This window comes from Austrofundulus limnaeus, unplaced genomic scaffold (genome assembly GCF_001266775.1).
Source record: "Austrofundulus limnaeus strain Quisiro unplaced genomic scaffold, Austrofundulus_limnaeus-1.0 Scaffold308, whole genome shotgun sequence".
NCBI classification, from domain to species: domain Eukaryota; kingdom Metazoa; phylum Chordata; class Actinopteri; order Cyprinodontiformes; family Rivulidae; genus Austrofundulus; species Austrofundulus limnaeus.
In genome coordinates this window covers 385,945-390,902 of record NW_013952710.1, presented here as the reverse complement: position 1 = coordinate 390,902, position 4,958 = coordinate 385,945, and the positions used below count along the sequence as shown (strand labels likewise).

Below are 4,958 nucleotides of genomic sequence, written 5' to 3'. Positions count from 1 at the left end.
GCTAAATATTTAACTTACAAATTAAATATGTAGTTAACAAGCTAAATATTTAACTTAAATATTTAGCTAGCCACCTAAATACTTAAGTTAAGTATTTAGCTAGCTACCTAAATATTTAACTTGCTAGCTAAATATTTAAGTTAAATATTTATCTTGCTACCTAAATATTTAGGCTGCAACTTAAATATTTAGCTTGCAAGTTAAATATTTAGGTAGCTAGCTAAATATTTAACTTAAATATCAAAAACTAAATATTTAAGTCACAAGTTAAATATTTAGCTTGTTAACTACATATTTAATTTGTAAGTTAAATATTTAGTTTATAAACTATGACATTTATAAATGTATGAATCTTATGGTGAAAAACTGACTTTGAAAAATAAATCTTTTCTTTTATTCTTATAAAAGCCTAAATAAAACAAAAATATTGCTGGTAATTTTTGACTGTGTAGCTTTACAAACAGCACCCCGTATGCTCCTATTTTGGAGAGGTATATAGATCATTTCTTTTGCCTRAGTACTTTTTTAAAGTCATTTATGCTAATGTGGTAAGCTTCAAGTCGGAGGAGTGCGCTGTTCATTTACAGAACAGAAAAAACACTTACGCCAAACTAAACAGCTCTTACTTTGCTTTAGCTTTGTCAATATTGTATGTTTAAAGAGGAGCTGAGCTGACACTAATTCACAGCGTGCTTGTTAGCATTCTTTAAGCTGCTTGCATGGTAAAATACTGCAGTCTGATAAGGCTTTAAAAGGGCATTAAAGCGATGTTTCGGTGAGGTAATGTTGAAGCTCCTTCTAGTACTTCTCAATAACCTTAATAAGAGAAGAATCAATGTGTAAGTGGAGATAAAATGCCCTCTGAAATATGTGGCAGCCCACTTTTCCATCTTAGGACAATTAGCTTAACAGTTATGTTCTGATGTGTCCAACAGGAAGTGCATTTTTCATACTTTAAGGACACTGAATGGCWCAAATAGTGTATCAGATTATCTAACTTTTCAGGGTTTTTTCTGATCTGCATCAGTAATGTGTCACATTATTTCATTCTACTAACTCAGAGAAAGAAAATGTAAATATTTTACACCTTCACCTGTTTTAAATCCATGCCATCATATCTAAACATATTGTCCTCAATGTAACTTCCAAACTGACTTGTATGGTATAAACGTACTTATTTCATACATGAGCGTATCTGACCTGTCAGAGTGCAAACTGTGGAGTCTCTGAGGGCTTCCTCTGGTTTCTGACACCAGAACTCTGCAGCTGGACCTGWGTTCCCGCTGGATGTTAGATCACTTTGAGTTCTGGGGATTTGGGAGTCAGTGTTTTGCTTTGCTACCTTGTTCAACATTCAGTTTTTAAACTGTGGCTGGTTGRATTGTCCTGCAGAGGGAGGCTGCTGCTGTCAGATACTCTTCACCAAGAGAGGTTGTTTGGCTGTATCATAACCCAAGGTTTAAAAAACAAGTAGTACCGGGTAGTTTGAATTGCAGAGAGTCAAGTGTTTTTAATAATTACAGTCACTTATCAATGGTTGTAATGTTACAAAATTAAGTTTGCACTAAAGTGTTCATTTTGGGGCTGGAGGATGAACTCTTACGGACAATTTGGTTTAATTTTATATTTGTTTCATTAAGATGCTAAAACCTTTATTTTTGATTTTTCTTTCACTAGGATAAAATCATTTGAGGGGGCCAGGGGCGGTTCTAGGGGCGGGGCCACAGGGTCATTGGCCCCATCTGAAATCTGATTGGCCCCCTGAAGGCCCCCTGTCCTGTCACTCATCTGTCCCTGCCCAAGAACAACGATGCAGTTCCACTTCCAACCACGAGTAGCGCCAGTGAGTCAAATAGGAAAGTCCAACATGAAGCAAGCTTGCAGAAGCCTTTCAATTTGAACAATCCTGCAGAAAAAAGTTTTACTGACAACAATGGCTAGATTTTCTCACATGTGTGCTTGAGAGTATTTTATTTATGTACAGTAAAAAAAAATCATAAAATTCATAAGGAGAATTTACTGTGCAAGCTTTAGTGTTTGACCACGTGTGACTGATTAAATATGTAAATCTTACAAAAATTGGGGATTTGTGTGCAACTTGAACAGATACTTAGCCCCTCTATGAATTTTGTGGCCCCTTGATGTCCCCTTACACTGCGGCCACTGAGGGGGGCTAAATTAAAATAAATTGTTTTAAACAACTGTCTAAAATATATCACAGCAGTTCATCCAGACATTGTTTAGAATTATAATTAATGAAATAAAACTATAGAATTTGTTATAAATAACTGTAGCATTTAGCACTTCCTGTGCAGGAATATGCTAATATTTATATGTGAATAACCACATGCAGTGAAGCCCCGCAAACTTGTGGTTCACAAGATCTTTTGCAGATTTTTTCCGTAGCGTGTAGTAATTCTCGTAACGGAAATCCAGAATATTAACAATGTTTTTTTTTCTCTCAAGCTTTTTCTTGAGCTTTCAAGCTGGGTTCCTTCCAGCCCAGCTTGACCTGGGGTCTGTGGAGTTCACACGTTCTCCTCGTGTTTGCATGAGTTTTCTCCGGGTATTCTGGTTTCCCCCACACCCCAAAAACATGTAATACGTTGCCTTCAGGCCCAGGCTAACCCTGAAAAATAGATCTGCAATCTCAATAGGATTTGCCTGGTTAAACAACAATAAATAAAACTTATTTTAAGAATGTAATTTATTAATTATGTAAGAAACATTTATTTAAATTCAGTTCTATAAATAAAACCAAAAACAGTAAAGTACTGTATTTGCCAATGCTCCAATCAGATCACAGCATTTCTGCCTTCTAACAGTTTCCTGTACAGTGACATGCAGTTTAACTCTCGTGTGTTTTTGTTTCAGTTCTTACACCATTGTGATGCCATCCCTAACGTGCTGTAGGCCTTTTCTGGACCGCATCCARTATTTGTGTTTTTTCATACAAGTTGTACAACATCCATTAATTCATCATTCAGAGCAACATGAGTTTCTAATACAATGTATTGTTCCAGTGTAAGCCAAGCTAAAGACGTGGTGAAAAGGAGAGTTTGTATTTTTATTTAGAGCAAACCATAATTGATTTAGCCTGCAGCAACTCTGGCTGACTCAAAGTCTTGTAAATGTAGATATAAAGGAAAACATTATAGAGAAGAAAAACAACTCACAAAGTCAAGAGATGAGGCCTAAATATGAGGTTAAAACACATGACACATTACAAATCTGTAACTATATATGTGACCCATCATATCGAAATGAGGATTAAGTCAAATTTGGTCAAAATGACCTAATTACATTTTCAGATTCCTGCTTTAAAAGCTATATTTTGACACCTGGATCATCCTGATGTCATAAACTTATCCAGAGATGTGACTTCATTTGGCTTGTTGGTTAGGATAATAAATTACTGTTTGGTCTGAATCCTAATTACATCCATTTGAGTAATTTTTGATGTTCATATAATGTTGAAACCTCAAATAGTATTTGTATATTAAGATTTCCCAGTAGGAAAGAAACAAAAACTTTGGTGTCTCACAGGGAAAAATTCAAAATTTTAAAGGCATTTTTACTTGAAATCGGGTTTTTTTGTTGCTACTGCTCAAAAAAATGCATCAAAAAAAATTTTGGGTTACATTTCAGATAGTTCTTACAAATGATACATTAATAAGGCATTAATTCATTATATTTTGACAAAATGCAATTTTTGCACACGTTTAATTCAAAACCCAATATCTGCCTGTTTCTCCACATTCAAATTTTGGACTTAATCTATGTTTTGATGTGATGGGTCACATTATTATTTTTCATTAATTTTACATTTAATAATGTTTGCATAAATTATTCTGATAGATTTGGATGCAACATCTCATCCCACCCTGCAGGTTTCAGCTCATTCCTCAGTGATGCAGGAGAATCCAGCCTTCCCTCTATAGGCACAGATCCTCCAAATCTATTGTTGCCATGCCAACCTCATGGTATCCAAGGCAATAAAATTATGTACAGTATCTATAGTAAGCTACCTGTGCTGCTTCAACAAAGACACAATGCAGCCGCTGGCAGTTTTATGAAGTACAGCGTGTTTGCAGAGCCTCGATGAAACATTGGTTTCACAGTGAATCACCGTCTCCTCTCATCTGTTCTGTCTCTCTATCCGCCCATCACTCTTTCTCCTCCTCCCCCCCAGAGTCAAACCAGGCCATCAGGCCTTTGAGGACCTGAAAGTCATTTAACTCCTGCAAGATAATAAGTCTTAGAATATAGCTTCTCTCAGATAATAAGCTTTATCACTTGATTGCTCTGCACACTCCCCACTGTCTTTAGATACATGTCCAGGGAGCCACTCAGGCGAATCACACTATTTCTTTCCTGGCAAGTCAAATTAACACTGCGTGTGTGTGTGTGTCTGTCAGCGACTCTACAGGGTGTGAACAAGTGCTGATGGTGCAAAATAAAATCTGAAAGGCAAAGGTCAGTTTGGGAACGTGAAGATGTCCGATTGGAGAGAAATGCTCAGACCGTCTTTAATTTCTCTTCACTTTAATTTTTGAAGAGCTTTGAAAACGGAAGAGAAATCTTCCACACCTGCGTTTGTTTTTTTCACATCACCTCCCTTTATCTACCATCTGCCTCTATGATCAGTTTCATTTCATTGTGTTGATAAATGTTTCAGGGGTCTCCACAGTGAGTCGTCCTCCATCTCAATAATAAACACAGTTTCGCAAATTTCACCATAACAATGATTTCATGTTTCAACTAGAAGCAATCGGAGAGTGCAAACCTCCGCCAAGAACAATTTCCTCCATCCTGTAAGAGTTAATGCACCAAAGCAGAGATGAAACACATTTGCTGAATAAGTTCTGACATAGTGAACATTTAAGCAGCAGTATGCACGGGATTTCTTCTCGGTGGAGTCCACTGTGAAAAAAAAACAAAAGTCAGACTGGTCACCC

General features: G+C 36.5%; 1 long non-coding RNA gene across 1 annotated transcript in view; it reads right to left on the bottom strand.

The window, feature by feature from the left end:
* The window catches only part of LOC106527093 (uncharacterized), a 32,517-nt gene that overhangs the window by 15,666 nt on the left and 11,893 nt on the right, over nt 1-4,958 (bottom strand). The window lies entirely within an intron of this gene.